Here is a 24,276-nt window from a genome sequence, read left to right as displayed (position 1 = left end):
CGTTCTCGTACGGATTTCAATTACTCACTGTCAAATCAATTCAATTCGCCAATTAGCAATTAACGAAATTTAAATATTCCTCGAATCAAAGTCAGTTTTGAAAGAGCATTAAAATGCATCGTTTTTTTCCACATCGCTAAAAAATATTTATAATAATCGAAATCCTTCGTTTTACGATTTGTATCATCTCGATTGTCCCGTTGGAGGAAAAAACCTCTCTCCGTACACCGGTCGCATTGATTTTCTGAACGTAGCGCGCGGGACGCATGCATATGCAAAACAAGGGAAAACATTTCATTGTGGTTGCACACTGCTCTCGCCCCCTTCCTCCGGTCGTTACTTAATTAAAGGAGAATTAAATTTAATTTAACCACGGTAAATCGTTAACGCCATCTTACATTTGCAGTTCAAGATGATATTAGATTTTTCAAGATGGCGAATTCTCACGATTCAAATTATTATTTGTATATATATATTACTGTTGAAATTACATTTTCAATCTACCAGTTGTTAATTCTCTTTCTCATTTTCCTTCTCAAGTTCAATCGAGTATTTTTATTCTTAACTTTACGTTTCTTTTTTTTTTCTTCTTATTCGATTAAAATTCTACTCTTGCGGAAACCGGAAACCTTTTCTTTCCTTTTCCTTTTCCTAGTCGCGGAAATGTTCCATAAATATCAATTCTTTTTGACACTTGTAAAAATCTTCCCCCTCCCCCTCGGTTTTACACAATCGCCATATTATTTATCGTCGCGAAAAATTTATTGTAACGAAACGAGGAAACAATTTATTTTCGACGAGTCGAAATGCACGGAACGAAAAAGGTTGATAATTTAAGAGGGGGGAAAAAATTATATCCTAGCTTATATAACTTATAAGTGTAATTTTTCGAATAATCTAAAATAAAAAAAAAATAAAAAAGAATGGATCAAATTTGTTTCTCGAAACGATTACTTCAACTTCACATTAAAACAGCAGTATATCCGCTTTACATTACATACATGATCCCCAATATGCACGAGCAAATGTTCTTTCCCGACTTCAGTTGCTAGTATGTATTTTGAAATTGAGCAATACGTTGTATCCCTGTTGCCTCGAGCACAGAGAGAGAGAGAGAGAGAGAGAGAGAGAGAGAGAGAGAGAGAGAGAGAGAGAGAGAGAGAGAGAGAGAGAGAGCGATAGAGGCTTATACGGCGCAATAAATTCTTGATGTTGGATACAAAATTGAAATTTCTGTTATTCGATATACAGGGATCGTGGAAAAGATTAGTCGGCGGATAATAACTCGAGATGCGCTCGTACTACTGGGAATATATATATATATATACCTATTTCTCCTAATATAATACAAAATTCACGTATATTATAATATTTACTCTACGAGTTCACGCGCAAATGCAAGGATAAACAAAGCGATACCTTTTTGAGCGATATCGCGTCTTTTTTTTTCTTTCTCTTTCTAAAAAAAAAACGAATAGAAATACCCGGAATAACCGAAAAATGATGAACGAGACGCGTGTCGAATGAAACACGTGCGCGCGCCTATGAATTTGTATCAACATAAACATGGTAAAAATCTACGATGCTACTATGTCGGTATACACGTGGCTTCGTATACGCAGTTTCAAATAGACTTTTCTCCGACGCGACGCCAATACGAAGAACGTGAAATTTATTTATTATCGACGGATCCATAAATCCGTAAATTTTTATCTCTAACACAATTTCAATTAAGCTTTTGATCAAACACATACCCCTCGCTGGAAACGGGGATTCGTGTTATTATATTTATTTACGCGCGAACCGGTTCGTTTGCAAAGAATATCATCGCGTGCGAGGTTAATAAGGATTAATCGTTCTTGGTAATTGAATTTTCGAATTCACCTCGCCTCAAAACCGTGCTGCATAATTCATCTGGGGGGATTGTTATATGCATATACGTACGCGTACGTCCTGATGGGGGACGCTCCACACCCGATCGAATTAATTAATTTTCCCAAATCTCGTTAACGACCAACATTTTTATTTCTCGACCGAGACGACATATTCGCGGATGCGTCTCTGCGTTTAATATAGCGGGCAGGAGAGAGGAGGGGAAAGGAGAAGAGGTTCGCGTTTAAAGGAGCGAGCGGACATTTCTTGCCTACCTTACCGACTCGAGTGGGCGCCACATGTATCCATTACATTCAATAATGCGGAATTCGGTTGGAGAATCGGTGGGATTCGAACGTGTCGAAGGGCGCATGTCGAGCTAATTAGAGCATTAACGGGCTTGTTTGTCACGGCTATATAGCGGAGATAATGCAACAAGAGCAGATTCCGCCGACTAAACGAAACGATATTGTGCAAGGGAGCTACGGGTTTGGCTTTTCTGCCAATTCGACCCTTTATCCGTTGAAATCTAATTACATCGGCTGGATATGGTCGATGGGAACAGAGAGAGAAAGAGAGAGAGAGAGAAAGAGAGAAAGGAAGGGGGAAAGATATCAGGGAATGGATTTGTCGTTTCGCGCCACAGCGCCAGTTTAATGTCGGGAGAGTAAAAAGAGGAATTCGAAGAAATAAACGAGTGAACAAACGGATTATAAAACTATGGTATAAGGTTATAAATTATGCTCTTAAGTTAAATCCCCTATCCTTAGGAATTGGACATTAATAAAAAGTAAATTAAAAATTTCGAGTAAAGTTTCGAGTTTTTTATTAGAATATTTGAGTAATATTTGTTCGTGGCTAATTGATTTTTATATAATCACGATTTCGATCACGGATAAATTATCGGTATTATATATGAGCTTTATTCGTAACCTCAACCATTAAATTCCTCCCCTCAGGATTAACCCCAGATTTGTTACACCGTGTCGTTTCTGCCTTCCACTCAATAGTTTTAAATTGATTCCGGAGGGATCTATCGAAAGATTAATTCAACCGAAAGATTTCATTAAATCATCCCTAATAAATTTCTAGAAATAATTCTCTCCTTCGTTTCCTCCATTTTTCTAAGAGATAACCATTTCCATATATATGCAAACGCGATCCAAATTTTTGTTATTTTTATATTACAATTTCAGAAACAATTTTCAAATTGCATACCGTTTCTAATCTAATTTTTTTTTCTTATTGAAGGATATTACACGAGGATCGACAGAGTTTGGACGAAAACTACTGTAAATATAAATTACCGTAGCCGGCATGGAGGAGGCAGATGGAGGTCACCGAGAGCAGGGCATTGGTCGATATGCCAACGTCTCCTGGCTGCAGGTGCACCTGAGGTCATACGCGACCTAGCGCAACCTGCATCCAACGTTGCGTGAGCCGACTTTTTTTTTTTTTTTTATTTTCAATTTCTGTCTAAAAACCGACCGGCATTATCGTCTCTCTCTCTCTCTCTCTCTTTCATTCCAAGCGAAATATACGTGTAGACTTCTTTTTTTTCCAGTTCTCTCTATCTCTCTTGTATTGTCATCGTTGCGAATCTCTTATCGTTACATTAAGTTAAAGATAGAAATATATATATTTGCGCGATGGGAGCAATAACAGCCGAAGGGGAGAACTTATCGAAGAACCTGTTTCCATCTCTTGGGCGCGAAAAAATTGTAATTTTTTCTCCCCCAAGCTCGCTTTTTTCTTTATCCGAGTCTTAAAAGTCTTGGCCACGAGATCCTTGTCCACATTTTCACCGCGATATCGTCCATTCTACGCGGAACGACGTTTTTCCATTTTGACTCTCGCTTGGATATTTCGCGGATATTTATTCAGTGAATGTATTCAGGATACCGTCGTGGAGAAACGTGCGCATCGAAACAATCGAAGAAAGTTGAATCGATAGAGAGAATTCTATTATCGTGTCCACGATATACGAGAGGAGGAAAACACGACGCGAAATAAATTTTTCAATTTTTAATACAAGGAGTAGTATGTATTAATATTTTGTTGAAAAAGATTGCTTTTTTCTTTTTTTTTTTTTTAAACAAAATGTTTAGACGAGAAGCAAATAAAATGTTAACGAGTTTTAACTCGTCGAATTTTACAACTCGATTTCCGGACGAGAATGGGGATGCGATCGCTATCATTGTTGGATTATAAATCAGACGTGTAATTCGAGATACGACGAAAATTATATCTGTCCCATTGGCGAAATTCGTATCATTCAAGGGTTGGTTTATAGTAGCAGTTTTCTTGATGTTGTAACGAGAAAGCAATTTCCGTAGGTTCAGTTCCGGAAACTGAAATTCGTTCCCTTCGTGTATACGTTCGTGGCGCCGCCAAGGTAAAAGGCAGACGCCATTTAGAAAGCCGGAATTTCGACGATTGGGGGCCAATCTTCTGGATTTCGACGATACACGCTTGTTTATATATACGTGTTTCGCGGAAGTGTAATTTTAATTGCCAAAGTGAAAAAAAATATTGTAACGAAATTTAACATAACCTCTAAAAATCTTGTAATCTTTTAATCATTTAATATTATTCTTTATTTTCCACATCGATTCGATGATATCTTTCAGAATGAAATCGACTTATTCGACATCCACGTTAACGGATATTTATTAACGCGATATTTCTTCGATAAAGCGTTTGTCGATCGAACAAACGTGAGAACAGAACGTTTGGCGAAATATCGATATACTCATATCTCATTGCGCATCGTGTCTTTGTCCGTTTGGATTAACGTAACTTACGTACCGTTCATCGATAAAGTCACTCGTGACGGTCGTCTTTAGTTCGAGCTATCTCCATTTTGTTGCGGAAAATAATTCGATTGGAAATCAATTCCATTGAATTTCGTGAATCGAAACGACGCACAATGGTTCGAACGATAGGGCAAACTATTGGACAAAATTATTTTTTTTATATATGGATTTAGAATTTTTAAAAAACAATATTGCCTTTTATTATAACTTGTTTAATCCCATTGAAAACATTTAATTAATATAGAATAAGAAAGAAAAGTATAATAAATATATATATATATAGAGAAATGGATATAATAACGAGTGAAAAGAAAATAAAACAAAATTACACAATTTTCTTTTTTTAAATATGAAACATTATAACATTAAAAATATACTTACTTAAAATGTAAAAATGTATATTCTAATTTTATTCGAATCTGAATCCGAGAGCAAGAAGAGCGAGATACACAGGATTGGACTTAATATACGTTATTCGAACCGCTGTGCTTCGATCGTAATTCGCGATTTCGATAAGCTTATCCCGAGGCATACGGATAATTTTAAGATATTTGCTGTTCGAACGACTGATTCTGCACTTCTGTTTCATTAATCACACAAATTGCATCCTGGTAAAAAAAATTATCGTTTAATGTAATTATGGCAATAACAATGAATCAAAATTATTCAATTACATTGTTTTAATATTTAATTTGAATATTGGAGAGAGGGCGAGTCGAAGCCGTATCTACCAATTACGTGGGTAGCCGTAACGCGGAGAGGCTAAAACAGCGAAGTTTATGCGCATGAACATCCATCGTGTCGTGCAGAAGTAGCACTTGGCAATCCAATTTTCATTGCACCATCTCGTTGTAATGAGAGTTTCGATGGAACTTTGATCGGGGAGCCTTTCTCCCTGTGTTATAATAATATTAATTGTTCATCGGTCCCCCATCGATCGAAACTTTGTTCGTTCCGCGTGAAACTCAACGCCCTCTTTTGCTTTCCATCGTTTTCCTTTTTTTTTTTCTCTCTCTTTTCTCGTTTTCGCACACGCGGAAGAAGCGTAATTTTAGCGATAATTAGGCGGGTGCAACAATTGGCTCGGTGCGCGCAAAAAATAACGCGATTTCTTTTTCTCTCTCTCTCTCTTTTTTTTTTCCAGAACGCGTTAATTAAAAAATTTTTAATTTCACCCAATTGTTATCATCGCTCGTCCAGATACAGGATTGCGTCGACGGTATACATCGGGATCTCAATTAAAGATATTCCTCCTCGTACAAGAAAAAGTCGGAGAGCAAAAAAGGACGACAACCCGTCTCGAATTTTTATTATCTCGCGTAGAAATCTAGTATTATTACTGGACGAGGCTACGCGCTTCCCCTTCCTTACACGTGTATCGATCCGCTTAATCGAACTGCTTTTACTCCACACATCTCCGTCGCATCTGTTTCGTGTGCATTTTTCTATGCGTATTTCCAGATATGGAAAGAATATTGAGAACTCGAGAGACGATTCTCGAAAGCGTATTCACATATTTTTTGGAGGAACGGGGAAAATGGGACGAAGAAGATAAAAACACGGCGCGTTGTTGTTAAAGTCGATAAAAATTGCGGTAAGTGAGCAAGCGATAAAAATTCTTTCCCCATATATAATAAATCGAAACTTTTTTCCTTCCTCTAAATCTTCGCGTTAAATCTCGACTTTTTCGAATATTTTTCTCTCCTTTCCTTTTTTGTCCCATTCCCCCCCTTTTTTATCACGTCAAATTACACGATAGTGATAAAAATCTTATCCTTCGCCCTTTGAAAACGTTCATTTAGGAAAAGTAAAAAGGGAGGAAGAAATAACGACGTTTAAGTTCGAGAGTTATTCGAGCGGCGTGGAAATTTCGTTGGCCCTAGTTCCTCCTCTTCTAAAGGTAACAAATTCACTTCCCGTGTCACGGAGATTCACCATCTCGCGTTTAAACCACGTCCGTGTGTAAGTTGGATTAAAAGCGTATTAAACAGTTTTCGAGTTTTAATACGAACTAACATATTTACACGGGGAAATCGTAAATTGGGTCGAGAGATATGAGAGCGAGAGAGAGAGAGCTGTATACGTCGTAGATAAACGGGTTTTCTTTGGAATAGGAGGAGGAGAAAAAGTTTTCGATGCTCGAAAAAATCAAATATACCTTTTTCCTTTTTTCACGAACTCTCGCGATTATATCACACTTATTAGATTAACGCGAGATTCGATTTGTGACCCGAAGCGACCAACTTTTATATTTTAAATAAACTTCGTCCACGCGAAATCCAATTTATCAACGAATCGCGAAATTTTTCTCCACGCCATGATTAAACGAACTCGTCCCACCGCCGCTCATCCCGCCATCTCTCGTCCTAAACAACAACCAAGCGATTTAACGAATAAGCCTCGACCGATATTTCTTTTTTCACGCTTGCCAACTTTCGTTTCGATACCTTCGAAACAATTCCCACACGATATATTCCCACGTATCGCCGGTATATTTGGTTAGATTTTTCGAAACTCCGGGGATCATAGCGGATCAGTAGGGAATGAATATATTCCGTGTTTCGATTCGAACAGGCATTGAACGGATCCGTGGCGGTTGGCGTATTACCGTGGACGAAGAGGGGGCAGGCGGGTAATAATAGGCGGGTCGCAGAGGACGGTTTTCGGTATCGTCGAATTAATTAGCCGTCGGTGTGTTGTTGATGTTAAACTGACAGGGAGGGGCGCGCTTCGTGCGTGGCCTAGTCTTACGTGGGTGTACGGGTGGATGCACGGCAGGGTGCATCGAATGCTTGGTGCATTAATCCGTGGCGGCAAGTAACATGCTGTATAATCGGGCCATTGTAAGTGTGAACGTGTGTAAATGGACTGGTGGGTGTAGATGCAACGCCAGATGCAACGGGTAGATGCAATCAACCAGCCTACGCGGAATTTCATCGTGCCATGCATCGTCTTGCATCGCCGCAACTACGCCGCGTTTCCGAGAAACTGTTTCGCGCCTAAATCTCTCCCATCTACGCCTTCCTTTAAATCTCACTTAACTGTTTTAATGTTAAATTATTATATGAAAAATAAATAAATATAAACACTATCGAGGGATATGTATATATCGTCGTGGCAAAATCTTATCCATCCGTTTATTCTGTGTTTATTGCTGGACGATGGAAATTTTTTTCTAACTGAATTTAATTAATATATTAGAATTTAGAATATTAGAATAATTTATTGTTAAATTATTAAAGAATTTATTGGCAAATATATAATTAAATTTTTCAGAAATGAATTAATATATCACACGATTTATTTATTTTATTAGCAATAGTTAAATTATTAATAGTCAAGTTAAGTATGAAAAGTTGATAGATTTACATCTGTTTTATTATTAAATACAATCGATTATACTTTGTCGTTTATCGATATACCATTGAAACTTTTTAACCGAATGCAAAAATTAGAATTTGGATAGAGATTAGTTTATCGTATATATCGAGTATGGAAAATTAGAACTCGACTAGTCATATAGTTGGATATTAGTGTATCGACCAATGTCAACCATTGACCGAAACCATGCGGATAGATAAAGCTACATATTCACGACACGGAATACATATTATGCATGCATAGTTACGAAATATCGATATGTGTCTTGCATTTGGGAATTGCGTCAAAATCAACTCTATCGAATATTTCAGTAGTACGACAAATTTCCAATCTCTTCCTCTTATATTTTTCATGCGATATTTATTTACTTTCTAATCGATATTTAATCGAGTAAATAAGATAATCCGTAAATCAGATGAGAAGAGAATTTACGTTAGAATTTCCGTTACGGAAATTGTTCTCTCCTCGTCGAAATTTAGAAATGATCCCATTATTATCCCCGTGCATTATTCCGAGTTCTAATGCAAACGAGCATCGGCAAAACTCTCGGATTATTCAACGTATATTCCCTAATTAAAAGTTTATGACAATTATCAGCGCGAATGAAAACGAGCCAGCGAAAAAGTTATTCCTGTGCGGCTCTTTTCAACTGGCTCGCGATTGTCAACTTGTTCCCATAAATTCGCTCGTGAAATGCGCTAATTATCACGCGTGAAATTTACGAACGTAAATTTATGTTAAGCGAAATCCTGCTTCTTCCTAATCTAAATGAAACTTTCGTAAAATTTTCGCGATAATATATATATAGTTTAGTCCGAAAGGGAATTTAATATAGGCGTGGAATAATGCGTTTTGAAAAATGTCGTGTTGAAAACGTTTGATGAATTTACGAGGGGAAAAAAAAAAGAAAAAAAAAAAAAAGAAAAAAAAAAGATGGACGAGAGGCGCCATTGTTCTCTCTATTTCAGTGTTCAGAATTTGTAACGGGTAGGCGCAATAACGATTAGCGCTATTTCGGTCGTCTCGAAGGCAAAACGCTTTCGCCTCGATTCTAACAGAGGGCAATGTGTGCACAACAGGCTTTTAAAGCGTCTTCTGTCCGAGGGTGTGAGCCTAGATCGTGAACGGATGTCGCTGCAGCAACGTCGTTGCGACCATCGCCGCCTATTTTCGGTTTTTCCAGTCCCTTGCTTCAGCCTGAATTCCCGATATTTTTATCGAAGCCGTTCGCCATGCTTAAAATCGATATACCGATAATGCATGGACACTTGGAAATATATATACAACCGAACGTCACCTTGCTTGCGTAAGTTCCTTCTCTTTCATTATATATTTTCACTTAACGGTTACCGAAGGTGTATCGCGGTGTTTCCAATAGATATTTTCTTCCACCAGATATTCAAAATGTTCCAACGAACTTTTGATCCTTGAACGAAAAGATAAGAAAAATTAGGGAAAAAAAAAAGTATCGCGTTTCAAGCGGAACGATTGTTGGATACGTACACTTGAGAATTCCTCCTCGATATTTTTCACAACGAGAGTAACTTTCACTCGCGAAAAAGTGTCTTTCTCGAGAGAGCAACACCTAAAAATCACGAGATTCAGAACGTGTGAAATAAGTTTCTAATTTTCGAAAATATATGATAGATTGGAAGAATAATCAACTTTCCGAATCTTTGAAACAGTTATCGCTTTCTCCTAAAGAATAATCTCTAAAAAACGATACCACGATTCACAAATTGAGAACCACTTGTTTCCATCCACATAGATCATATTTTTTCTCTTTCATTTCTCTTTTTTCTCTCATTTTTTTTTTTTTTTTTTTTCAAGAGGATTAACACATTTCATCCCTCTGTTGAAATTGTATCGCGGTTAAAAATTAATGTACTTTGGAGAAAGAAGGGCAGAGACGCGTATGGATCGATTAACTATGCGAATAATTTGAAAGATAATCCTCGTGTGAAAGGATGATAGGCGCGTTAAGCGATTATTTATCAGTTCAGCAGGTTGAAATGGGCAAATGATTTTGTAGCATACCGATGATGGGTAGTCAGTCTCTTTTCTCTCTATCTCTCTCTATCTCTCTCTCTCGTTCTTCCACTCTTTGAACCGATATTGTCGCGCGAATATCAGATAATATAACGTTTCCATGGCAAGAGCCGGATGCTTTACCCGTTGATTAATATTTGCAAATAAAAGAAGAGGATTTATAAATGCGCGGTTTCAATACGAATATTATTATATCCACGCCTCGATGGAAATTTATTACCACGCTTCTGTTTATTATATAATAACTTATGCTCGATTCGTTAACGAGATCGGTCGTTAGAGGTTAGAAGCAACAATGATTCAGTTTCGAATCCTCGTTATTAGTTGGCTCGCAGTTCGCCGCCTGGTGGTTTTTTCGCGAATTAAAAACCGAGTTTGCTGTTTGACCGGCAAAACTGTCTCGAGTTTAATAACCGTATTCAATAGCATTACATTCGAGCCGACGTATAATACGCGAGACGCGGTTTGTTTAAAAAAAGTTCCTATAAAGCTGCGAATTTTATTTACGAAAAATAATTCATGGAAAATACGATCCGTGTCTCGAAGCAGAGAATTTTTCGCTTCGATATATTAATTTTTATCTAAAAAAAAAAACCAGGGATTTCATTCGTAAAATATAAAGTAAAAGAGTTTTAAAAACACCCGTTCGGAATTAATTTCGCTTTACGGATATCAATAATCACTCTCGATCGCTTTTCACGAATAAAATTATTATCATTGCAAATGATCGAATGATCACTCGAAACTGCACACTCGAAATTTCGATTCGGACATATAATTAACATCTATTCCACGTTTCCAAAATCCTCGAAATTTACAGATCCGCGTGCGATTAAAGCCTTAGAGATTGTAAATTACACTGTTTTTAAATAATGAATAAAATATTTAATCTACGTTCTTTTCTATTTTTTTTTTTTTTTTAAATACAAAAACTGATTCTTAACGAGGCATCCAACAAGGGGTCAGATTATTCCTAATTAATTCTACGGTTAGAAAGAAACGGTTAATCAGGCAGGAATTGGAATTAGTTTTCGATACAGAATAACCACCGATTGCAAATTCAATCGGGTTGGATCGGGATGTTGGGGCACGGAAACGGAACCGGTCTTGAGATCCAAGATTCGAACCATGGAAAACCTCGAATTCACTTGTAGGATCTCGTCGAGAAAATTATCGAGACTTCTAGACCACGGTGTATGGACGAGTGTATACGTGCACGAGGATCGATACACACGCGGAGGTTAGGCTTTGTGGAGGGACAAAAAGATGTGGAGAGAAGCTTATATGCGAAATTGAGACAAAGTATCCTCGTCTCTCCAATCGTTCTCCTCTTGATTTTTCTACGAATTCCCGTTTATTTAACCCGAATTAAATTTATCCTTTAAATAATTGAAACGAAGAATTGAGCTTATGCGTATTTCTTGTTTAATCTTGATAATCGAAAATCGTCCAAGTTATTCTCTTGTAATTTCTTTACGAATTATTATTTTTCCTTTCTCTCCCTTTCTTTTACGAAGAAAATGGAATGGAATCTGTCCAGAGGAGAATTTATGGATTTCCGTTATTATTCGAGCAAGAAAGAGTATTCCATCAGCGCAAAGATTCGTGTGAAATGAAATTATCCTTTGAAGGGACGACGGTTGCCATTGTCTTCTCGTTCTCCTCGCGTAATCACCTCGAGGAATTCACGTGTCCAAGGTATAAAAGAGAATTTCATTGGCGGAGAGATGGCCGGCGACTGGGATCGTAAAAAAAACTCGATCGCGTGCGTGCCTCGAATGCGAAATGTATTCTTCTTCTCGCTTGGTACTTGGTGAGACCGTGACAAACGTGTTTACGATGCTAATTGGCTTGCTTCTTTCTTTCTTTCTTTTCTTTTCTTTCCTTTCCTTTCCAATCTCTGAAGGGACATTATGCACACTTTTTTTTTATTTTGTAAAACGATCTTAACATTTTTGATTCGCACACGATCGTCTTTCACAAATATACTTATACTTTTATTATTAATATTATTGTTCATTATTTTTTTATCGAAAAATTTTTAAAAAAGTTTCTCTCGAAAATTATTTTTCATTTCAAAGAATCGGAGAGTGTATCGAAGAATTATTGAAGAATATATATTTTATCATCGAAATGTTACTGTAATCGTTTTCGAAATATCCTTGAGAAAATTCTGATTCTCTTTCAAAATAATTTTCGACCCGATTTTCTTCATCTCTGGGGGATAGAGAAGGTCAAACTTTTATCGATAAAATTATTATCGAACGCAATCGAATTCTTCGAATTATTCTTCTCGGAGGAATTGATATTGCTCTCTCTCTTTTTCTCTCCATCGGCTTCGACATTATGTCTCATCGTTAATTAAATTATTTTTCATCGAGAGAGAAAGAGACGTTGAGAATGGAAATTATTACGGATTCTCTTGTTTACTTGTGAAAAATAACTCTCGAATGTATATATTTGCATTAAAAAAAAAAAAAAAAAAAAAAGAACACGCAAATACATTTTCTTCGTTTTCGTTTTTTTTTTTTTGTTCTTTTTTTTTTTTTTCGTAGTTCCAGCGGATGATCGATCGACGAAAAGATCGATTTCGCTTCTAAAATTAGTACGCGGCAACGAAATGCGTCCATTTATCCGACTGAAATATCGGCTGCCGGAAATTTGCGAACCAACCCCGCATATACGAGTTTCGGAAATAACACGCCTATCGATGTGAATAAGCATACTGCGCCGTCATATTTGATCACACACACACACACGTGCGCGCGCGGATTTCTCGTTATATATCGATCAATTGCAAACCGTTTTTTTCTTTTTCTTATATAAAAAAAAAAAAATGTAAATTTGATCAATCGTCATAATTCATCGCGATTATTAAGTGGCAATTAAAGGAAAGAGCAACGTTAAAGGACGATGTGACACGTGTTACGAAATATACGTAACTTTTGAATTACGAGAGATAATTATTATTATTATTATTATTACGATACGAAATTTGTTGTTAAAATTGTCGCCATTGTGGAAAACGAAAAGCAGATATTGGAGGGAAAATTGGTTAATTGTTGGCGGTAAAGAATAATTTCGCAATAATTCCATACTGTCCCGACGACAATTTCCTGTTGCCAAATGTTTCGTGCGCCAAAACCTTTCTCGCATCGTTCCTCCTTTGTTATGAAATACGATCCGCGGACGGGCAGTTTTTTTAAGTCGTGCGCCATTATATTATGGAAGAGCAGCTTTGCATCCTTTTCTTTCTTTCTTTCTTTCGCTTTCAATCCTCGTGTTTCTTTTAAAAAGTATTTCTTAGAAAACATCGTCGAAGTAAACAGTAGCAACCACCTTGGAAGAACGTTTCACGGTCCTTTCGTGTATAATCGAGATAACGAAACGCAAAAACTCGCAACGCGTTTACCCGTATTATATATTTTTCTGTAATTATATTCTTCTATAATACACCACATACAATTCCGTTTCTTTTTTCCAAAACGATCTCGTGTCGAAAAAAAATCTCTCGTAAATCTTTTTTATCCCGTTTATTATCAATCGAAAAAAAAAAAATTCTCTTACAGAAACACTTTTTACCAGGTTTTGGTCTTCATAATTTTCAGAAGAGCCGATGAAAAGGGCATCGATTTAAGGAGAATGAAGTCGAAGAAAGAATAGAAATGAATGGGGAGAGGACTCTGCTGTTGCGTCTCGACGGCGGAAAAACGCATTCGTACATAAACGCGTGTTGGAAATAATTTTTTCAGCTCGAGAGATCGCTTATCTTTATTCCTGCACGCAGGAGGTGCAGGAAGGTTCATACACGCGAACTTGTCGCGTTGGAGGACACTCTCCCCCCCATGCTTTCCATTTCCAATCCACACCGATGGATGGGAATAATTCTCGTTTACAGGGCACGTATAATAATGGAATTTCAAATATGTCGATAAAACGTTTCGTGATGGATAGTGTTCCCGGATGGTGTTTCGCTTAAGGCCTGAAAGGACACGACGGATGGATTTTAATAATAAGGGAAAAGAATACCTATTGGAATTTTTCATTGCACAAACACTTTTTTTTTTCGGAAGCTCAGTTTTAATCGTCAGGAGATTATTACTTCGTCTTTTATTTTAAATCATCCACCAATACTTGCGATCTGATTAGGCTTATATTTTTTCTCAAAAGGTGGGTTTAATAGCTAAAAAATAAGCGATGATTTCTTTTATTCGAATATATATGCCCCTTTAAAACTCGAATTTCGTCGAATTCACGAATACCCCCCGAGTATTTAGTTATTGCACGGAATGTTGACGTTCATCCGATAAAGGATTTCTATTTCGGTCTCAAGTCAGATCGATCACGTCGCAAAATTGGAATATCGATCACGGGATACGCTGGTTTTTCACAGGGCGAGCAGCAACACGGTGAGCTACATAAATTTATCAATCCTCGTGAAAATTGCAATGCGACCATCGACGGTCGAAAATATTCGAACTCATATCTCGTTTATACGTCACCTAACTCTTTCGTTGATCTTTCTCCTTTAAGAAGAATCAATTTTTTTTTCCTCTTTTTTTTTTCTACCGCTATTCCTATACTCTTTTTCACTTCCTATTTCGCATATCCTCGCTCGATCTCTCGTGAATAACAAACCACGACATATCAATTACAATCGTCACCGAAAATAATTTATCGCTGCACGAAACGATTTAAGAAAGAAACAAAGAATGAATTCCACCGCTCGAAACTCTCACCCCGTGTTGTATTAAAAATCGAAAAATAATAGAATTTGAATTTTTCCACGAGGATATTTTTACAAAGCGTATTGGATACGTCTACCTTTGATCCACCATCTTTGATTCTATCTGTCCGCACCGAGAGAGAACGTCTTCGGTGTTTGTCTCTTTCGAGGACGCATAGAGAGAGAAAGAGAGAGAGAGATACTTTTACACGAAGAAAGGAACTGGAATCCAGTGATTTTTTTTTTTTTTCCTTTCTTTCTTATTCCCTTTCCGTTCACGTGAACGGATTTTTCCCATCCTTGAACACATCGTGTGTTAAGTAAGTACGGTTGAAGTACGGAGGAGAGCTGGTAGGATAAAGGATTGTCCTGATCTCGAATTCGGATGGCCGCGCCCCTCCCGCGTGTTCCAAGTAATTCGAGGGAAAAAAGGAGAAGCAAGGAAGGAATAGAAATTCCGATTCCGATCTTACCTCGCCAGGATCAATAAAGAACGCCTTCCTCCCTCCTCTCCTCGAGATTTTTCGATTTTTCCCAAAAAAAGCGTCGAATCGGAATTTCTATTTGGGGATAAAATTTTTGCGGATAGAAACAGGGGCAGATAACCTATTTTTCTCAATTCGATCGGTTGGCCGTTTACGTCGCGTTCGGGATTTTTTTTTTTTCTCTCTTCTAAACGGTGAATCCCGCCGTTTCAGGGAAAGGGGAGCAATAAAGGATTATTTATTTTTATCACAAAGAGAAAAGAATATCGAGTTTACGAGTCGTAATACGTAGTTGTATTCTCGGTCAAGTACTCGGGGGGAGAGGGAGGAGACAGAGGAATTATTCCGGTGGCGTTCGTTATTGAAACCGGCACTCGAGAGCAATTTTTTTTTTCCTTCGATTCGAAAGAAAATCGTTTCACGGTGAAAAAACTGCGAGGAGGAAATTGTAATTTCCCTTCGAAAATGTATCGATGTGCGCATGCGCGCATCGAACGAACCGAGATCGAGATGCTACTCGATGAAAAAAAATATATCGTGTGTATATTTAAGTTTTCGATACTCTTTCGTATCTAAATGGAGCGTGTCGGAATAGTTTTAGAAAATATATCGAAAATGAGATGTGAAAAGTTGTTCTGAATATTCTTTGAAAAGTCTAAATGGCAACGAAGAGCATTGGCTTGGTTTTCAAGCGCATAGTTTGGAAGAGATTGTCGCGTTCTTCATCTTTGTTTGAAGCCACGGACGAGATATTTCGCATGTATCACGATGTACCATTGACGAAATATTCCGCGTCTAACGAAAAATTCTGCGATACAATAATTATTTTGTCCCAAAATTAACGCAAGATTTGAATTAAATATAAAAGAGAGTTCTTAAAATATTATTTTTAAAATATTGTTTAATAATAAAGACACGTTGTTGTATCGTATAACGGTCCATTTTTACTAACCTTAAACTCTCAGCTGTCAAACTGTTCTTTTTTCAGAGTTGCCAACAATGCAAAAATGGCGGCAAATTCAATCTTGTTAATTTTGGGACACCCTTTACAACATCTCCATACGTGAAATATTTCTCGATCCAATATCGCTAATAATGCCACGAAATATTTTGCGATAATGTTTCTATATCACCATGCACGAAATACTTCGTACATAACGCTACGAACGAAATATTTCGAGATACAATATTCCTGTGTATCGATGTGACGAAATATTCTGCGGTACGATATTGTTTGTATATCATTATAATACGAAATATTTCGTATGTGATGGCTACGAACGAAATATTTTGCGATACAATATTGTCTAATAATGCCACGAAATATTCTGCGATGCGATATTGTTTGTATATTGCCACGAACAAAATATTTGGCGATACAATATTGCTAGCCAAGAATGAAATATTTCATATTTCGTATATTACATTACAAACGAAATATTTCGCTATACAATATTGCTAGTAATGACACGAGATATCCTGCAGTACGATATTATTTCTATATGCACGAAATATTTTGCGATACAATATTCTAAGTAATACGAAATATTCTGAGATACGATATTGTTTGTATATTGCTACGAACGAAATATTTTGCGATACAATATTGTCTAATAATGCCACGAAATATTCTGCGATGCGATATTGTTATACTTAATAAAAAAAATACTAAATACTAAATACTTATATTGTTAATACTTCGCGATACAATATTGCTAGGCAAGATCGAAATATTTTCATATTTCGTAATATTTCATGTTACATACAAACGAAATATTTTGCTATTATTTCGTATTAGTACGATATTATTTCTATATGCACGAAATATTTTGCGATACAATATTCCTAGTAATACGAAATATTCTGAGATGCGATATTGTTTGTATATTGCCGCGAACGAAATATTTGGCGATATAATATTGCTAGCCAAGGACGAAATATTTCATATTTCGTATATTACATTACAAACGAAATATTTCGCGATACAATATTGGTAGTAATGACACGAGATGTCCTGCAGTACGATATTATTTCTATATGCACGAAATATTTTGCGATACAATATTCCTAGTAATACGAAATATTCTGAGATGCGATATTGTTTGTATATTGCCGCGAACGAAATATTTGGCGATATAATATTGCTAGCCAAGGACGAAATATTTCATATTTCGTATATTACATTACAAACGAAATATTTCGCGATACAATATTGGTAGTAATGACACGAGATGTTCTGCAGTACGATATTATTTCTATATGCACGAAATATTTTGCGATACAATATTCCTAGTAATACGAAATATTCTGAGATGCGATATTGTTTGTATATTGCCGCGAACGAAATATTTGGCGATATAATATTGCTAGCCAAGGACGAAATATTTCATATTTCGTATATTACATTACAAACGAAATATTTCGCGATACAATATTGGTAGTAATGACACGAGATGTTCTGCAGTACGATATTATTTCTATATGCACGAAATATTTTGCGATACAATATTCCTAGTAATACGAAATATTCTGAGATGCGATATTGTTTGTATATCGCCACGAACGAAATACTTTGCGATACAATATTGCTAGCCAAGGACGAAATATTTCATATTTCGTATATTACATTACAAACGAAATATTTCGCTATACAATATTGTTAGTAATGACACGAGATGTCCTGCAGTACGATATTATTTCTATATGCACGAAATATTTTGCGATACAATATTCTTAATAATACGAAATATTCTGAGATGCGATATTGTTTGTATATTGCCACGAACAAAATACTTGGCTATACGATATTGCTAGCCAAGGACGAAATATTTCGAACGAAACATTTCGCGATACAATATTGCTAGTAATGACACGAGATGTCGTGCAGTACAATATTGTTTATATATCACGACGGACGAAATATTCCACGTATAGCGCCACCGAACGAAATATTTCTCGATTCGCGACATTGCTAGTAACGCCACGGATGAGATATTCCGCCGAATAATGCAACGAAATATTCTGCATATTGTTTGTATATCACCACACACGAAATATTCCGCGGTGTAAAATATTGTTTATATATCACCACGGACGAAATATTTCGTACACGACGCTACGGACGAAATATTCCGCGTTAATATTATTGCGCGCGTCGGCCGTGAATCGGATATCTCGTTCATCGAAAGATAAAAATAACACCGATTCTCGCTCTAACGTCTTGTCTATACGTTGTGCACGAACGTATATACCTCGTCGAGGAATATTTCATTGTCTCGTTGTAAATCGTGCTCGTCGCCATCCGATTCGATAATTGGGTATAATTTAAAATGATACGACGAGCTTTTGTTTCTATCCCGATATAATGTAATGGAACAACCGTGAAATCCGTTTTTACGGATTTTCCTTTCCATTTTTCTCGAAGCCCTATTATTTATTCCCCGGTCCAAGGAGCGAGTTTACGCTCTCGAAACGTCTCGAATGTATTTATGTGTAACCTAATATCGCACGAATATGCGTTCAAAGTGAGTAGAAGAGGAAAGAAAGAAAAAGATAGAGATAAAGAGAGAGAGAGAATGGAAACTCGAGAATATTTCTGCAACAAATTATGGACGATGAGCGATGGATGTTGGCGCAGAAAACAATAAAATTGTGTGAACGAATGCGATGGCTCGGGTGGAAGGGATGAATAAATAAACGAGCCTCCGAATGAGTTTTAAACTTCAACCTCCGAAATTAGATTTACCCCCCCTCCCCTCCCGTTGTTTATTTTGCAAGATAGATATTTTTTTTTTCTTTCTTTTGCCCGAAAAGATGAGAGTAAACAAAGATGCGCGATCTGATCGCTTCCAATTATGCGTTTCATATTTTTTTATTTATTTATTTACTTATTATTATTTTTTTTTTTTTTTTTTAAAAAGACCAATCATTTTAATAGACGTGGAAACATAGTAACGAATACAAAATAATACGCGAATAATAAAATCGTTTTTGTTCGCGGGGGACGGCTGATCCGATTGTTTACTTCGATTTCATAAATTTCAAATCAACAGGATGTTGAAATTATAAATCAAATATTCGTTCGTCCAATATTTATTTGTACGTTTGCTTATGACTTGTCTCTTTCCTCCTCTTTTTTTTTTCTATCTCTCCCTATCTCCTTCCCTCTCTCTCTCTCTCTCTCTCTCTCTCTCTTTCCGAATCCCTCCATCTAAAATAATATTTATCTAAAAAAATATTGTATCACTCGGTGAAACGTGGGATTGAATTTTTATCCCGTTGATGAATTATTACGTAGTAGTGATGTGAAAAATTCGTTGAAATTTTTTTAACGAGTCGAAAAAGAAGAATCTAGAATTTACTTTACTCTCTCTCTCTCTCTCTCTCTCTCTCTCTCTCTCTCTCTCTCTCTCTCTCTCTCTCTCTCTCTCTCTCTCTACTGTTATTATTGTTATTTTTGAAATTCATAATTCGTTTATTATTAAAAAAAAACGAATCGTGGGACGTTTTTTCAGTTTTCTCGTTGGAAAAAAAGAAAGAAAGAAAAGAATGTTCAGTATTTGTTCCCGGCCAGATGAAATTCATTTTCGAAATGCGATTACCGGCAGCTGGTATCGAGCGGCACACGTCGATAGATTCACGCGTCTCGATTGCAGAAAGTAACGAAGTGGCCTCACGGCCCCGGTCCCCTCGATTTTCCATCGGATACACCACCGCCGGCTCGAGTTACAGAATGGAAAGGTAATGGGGCGGAAAATTAACGGAGGAAACTGAGAAGGCGGAGAAAAGATGCGAGGGCATCTCTCTCTTTTACGTTTCTCTTACTTTTCTCTCGAAAGTTTTTCATTCCGCTTCTTTGAAAAGTAATCCGTTTTCGCTCTTGATCACCATTCGCTCTCCTTATTTGCCTTTCTTTTCCTTTCTTCCCTCTCCCTCTCCTTCTCTAATCTGGATAAACTTTGACTGTAACTATAAGAATTATTGAAAAAAAAAAAGAAAAAAAACAGGAGTTTTCACTTCCACGATTTTAACCTCGTATCAAAGCTTTCTCATTTTAATTAATAAAAATTCACGCGGTGTCGGGAATGCAAGTTCTCGTTTACGTGCGCCTTGGCTGCCAAGCATAACTTGTTGTAAAACCTTATTAACACAAGCAGAGTCGTGATTTTTTTCCAATTAAGCGTTTTAATTACCGCAGGCTTCAGCAGTACGGGGAGACAATTTTTTTTCAGCTCTCCTCTCTTTCTCTCTCTTGAAATCTCGTCTCGAAAAATAAATGAATCTAAGAGTACGATGTACAACGAACTATCTCGCCTTACAAGAGTCTTACAAAGAGAGAGAAATGGGCAGATACAATCGAACATTTGTCATCATCTCTTTATCTTTTTTAACGTATTCGCTTCTGCGAAGATTACGAGACTCGAGAGAGAAAGAGAGAGAGAGAGAGACACTCTTCAAGTCATTTTTCCAAAGATTGTACTAAAAGTTTCGCCGGCTTTAGTCATTTTTAATAATCCCCCTTAAAAGCTCGTAATGGAAAGTTTGATAACGGAAAGGGGGGGAATACAATGTTCCAAGAGTTCATCTCCTGAGAGAGAGAGAGAGCATCTTTGAAACTTTCGAAAAATATGCAAGTTTTATAGGGGAAAACCGTTGTGCTCTTAAAAAAAAAAAAAAATTATTATTTTTGCAAAAATGATTACATCGATCGTAGTAAAAAAAAAAAAAAAATTGATATCGAAGATGCATCGTGTCTCTGAAGAGGATCGTTTAAATTTGTATGGAAAAGGAGGGAGGTTTGATTTGGATATCCGAGAGTTGATCTCGGAAGAAGTTTGTTCAACGGATAACGGCAACAATGCCCCCTCCCACTTCGCCCAGATTCGAATAATATTTTAACTACCTCGAAGGAAACTTTCTTAAGAGCCGTCTTAATCGCGGCAAGATAACATCGTACGGCGTTGTCTCCCGCGACTCGATCTCATAACGTTTTCATTCCCTTTTACCTTGGCTGCCTTCAAGTCGCACACAACTCGATTGTGTCGTTACGTGATCTACCAGCATTTACGAAATATTAATTTTTTTCAATCATTATATATATATCGATTATATTTTATAATTATATTATTTATTAATTATTATTAAATATTATTGTTGCTCGAGGAAAAGGTATATAATACGATATTAAATTTATCGATTCCGTATCATTCTCCGGGTTTAATCCTTGGCCGCACGTGTCCCCTTCGATTTCGATAATGTAATTAGGGGGAATACGAAGGAGGGCATGCATTACGATAAATTATGCTAACGCGTAAATATCACCCCGATATTTCACGGAACCGGATGCACAATTTGCATTTCGATGATATAATTACCGTTCAATTTCTCTCGTCGCAATACAGAGAGTTTCAAAGTTTTTTTTTTTTTTTTTTTTTCTTTCTTTCCGATCGTCGATATTATCGTTTTCACTGTCCGCTTCTTGAAACTCTGTCCGCTCGCTATTGTCGTATAATTGGCGAAGGGAACGATACGATTAATACACACGAGTGTTGTGTATTTGCCCGTCAATTTGCCACGTCAATGTCACGCGTTGATCCTTAACGTTTATTCTCAAAACAAATTTTTCCACTCGCGTCCGTTTCTAATTGGCGCGAATAATTGATGCGATGAAAAGCAAATACGATCGTTTGCCGCTACGCGGCACCACTTGCACACTCGTCCCCAATTTCTAGGGAAATTATTGTCGCATCGATCGTCGATCCAATTCTTGCTTTTAATCAACAATATTGAGGCAAGTAAGCAATTGTGTGTACGTGTGCAAACAGTCGTCGTGTATATATATATATATATATATACATATATATTTGTCTTAATTTATGGGACAAGTTGGGAATAAGGAGATAATCGGGGCGCAGTACGGGATTCCACAATTCCGGTTGATAATCTCGCTTCTGCACTGGTTAGAATTCATAACTCTTCCAGGCCAAATTTTCATATCTCGAAACGAGCAATCTCGAATATCGAGAATGACGTAAGAATAATTGATCGAATTTTTTTTTTCTCCTCTTCGAAATATTAACGAATCCATATTGGAAGCGTTAAGTTGCCATATTCGAAAAAAGAAATTTTCCTTCTCTCTTTTTTTTTTTTTGAAAAAGTAAATATTCCACGAAATTATTTCGAGAAACAAATCTCCAAGAAAGTATATTTGGACTTTTAACAGATCGAGATTAAAATTGGAAAGCAAGTGTGCGAATAATTTTCGATGATCGAGAAATATTTATGGACGAGGAAAATAAGAAAATTTGATTTAACGCGTTACATCGAATGTTTGCCCATATTTTCTTTTTCCTCTCGATCTCCAATCCTGCTCTTCCTCTCGCGGCAAAAGATAATCGAAAAGGAATAACAGTTCGCTTTTTGTTCATAGATAAAGAGAATATCCGAGAATAAGTATTAATTCATCTTTTTTATAATCGATATCAAAGCGAATCGTCGAGATGGAATAAAGAATAGTCGAGGCTTTGAACGAGGAAAATGTTGGTGGCCATTTGTTAAGGATTTCATCGAAGTTTTATCGAATTAATTTTATACCTGTGCAATCGAGCAATGGGTAGAAAAATGCAAAAGGGAAGGGAAAAAGAAAAAAAAAGAATCTTCGAGAAAATTATCTTTAAAGAAATTTCAATCTCATTCCACGAGAACCTTTGCTTCTATTTTTCCAATTACGGTATTTTTTAAAATAAAAAAAAATCAAGAATCTACTTTGAATTAACTGACCGAGTTATATTCCCTGTTCCAGTGTTTTTTTTAAATAACTCCAATTAATTCTTCGTACACACAAACAAGAAAAGAAAAATTAAAGCGATTAAATAATTGTCTTTAATTCGATTAAGAGAATTAATTTCGATTAAAATAAATAAACGTTGAAAATTCATTCGAAACGATAATAATAATCGAAAGAGAATTTTTATACGATCCTTTTGTGATCCACCATTGAAAACAATTGAAAAAAATGTTCCGCTTTCTGGGAAGATATACACATTTCATAGTCTCCCCTCCACTCTCCCTATGATTAACCTAACTTTTCTTATTCGAACCGAGTAACAGGAGAAAGAGAGAAAAATTCAACAAAAACGCGAATCTACGTTTTCCAAACATGATATACGACCACCATGGGGTCGAGGATCTCGATTCATGATTTATTTTCACGACTTCGAGTCGTTATCTTTCTCTACCGGCCCCTTCCATCGATATCGAATGTCGCGTTCTCGAAAGACGTGTCACACGTGACCTTCGAGCGTCGAGCGTGACAAATTTTGCTGCGAACACGATACGTCTATTATTAAAGCGGAAGAGGTTTAAGCGATTTCGACTGGAATATCGATGGCTGGAAAAAGTGGCGTTTAAACGACGAATAAGTCGTTTTGTGTCGAAAGCGGACACATTTTTTTTTTTTTTTTTCCATTCGGCCCGAATGACTCACGACAAAATATTCATAATACGAAACTGTTTTACCGACAACCGGTGAAATACCGCTCGGTGAATACGATACGATAAAAGAGAAAAACGTTACGCTCGAAGGAGGAAGAATCTCGTGCGCTATTCGGAGAACGATACGAGTATGGAATACATTTACATATAATACATATGTATTATACGTTCGTCTCGAGTTTACCGGTAAACAAGTGGTGTGGTTAAGATGGATCACGAGGTGGATTCATCTTATTTAGCGCACGGTTAATTGCCGCCTTTGAAATATTCTGTTAAACAGCCGAGTTTAATATATTTTAATTCGCGTTTAATCAGATTTAATCACATCTCTCTCTTTTTCCTTTCCTTTTTTTTTTTTAAACGAGATTGATGAAAGTTTAAATTTGTTTCACAAGGATTTATTCAATATGCAAATACCCGTGAATTCGAATCATTTTTCAACAATCAAGCTTCA

At 36.6% G+C, this 24,276-nt stretch overlaps 1 protein-coding gene and 1 long non-coding RNA gene across 5 annotated transcripts in view; one reads left to right on the top strand and one right to left on the bottom strand.

The window, feature by feature from the left end:
* The window catches only part of Dop1 (dopamine receptor, D1), a 43,374-nt gene that overhangs the window by 7,756 nt on the left and 11,342 nt on the right, over window positions 1-24,276 (bottom strand). The window contains exon 1 of one of the 4 annotated variants that reach the window (XM_026445262.1): window positions 6,847-7,757. The gene's annotated coding sequence lies outside the window, so the exon portion shown is untranslated. 4 annotated transcript variants of the gene reach the window in all.
* On the top strand, window positions 8,081-19,055 carry LOC113219284. The gene is made up of 2 exons (XR_003306178.1): window positions 8,081-9,375; window positions 13,727-19,055. It is a non-coding gene; the product is annotated as an uncharacterized LOC113219284 (long non-coding RNA).

This window comes from Apis mellifera, linkage group LG15 (assembly GCF_003254395.2).
Source record: "Apis mellifera strain DH4 linkage group LG15, Amel_HAv3.1, whole genome shotgun sequence".
Taxonomy (NCBI): domain Eukaryota; kingdom Metazoa; phylum Arthropoda; class Insecta; order Hymenoptera; family Apidae; genus Apis; species Apis mellifera.
The sequence above is the reverse complement of the archived record's forward strand: the minus strand, read 5'-3'. Positions and strand labels throughout refer to the sequence as shown.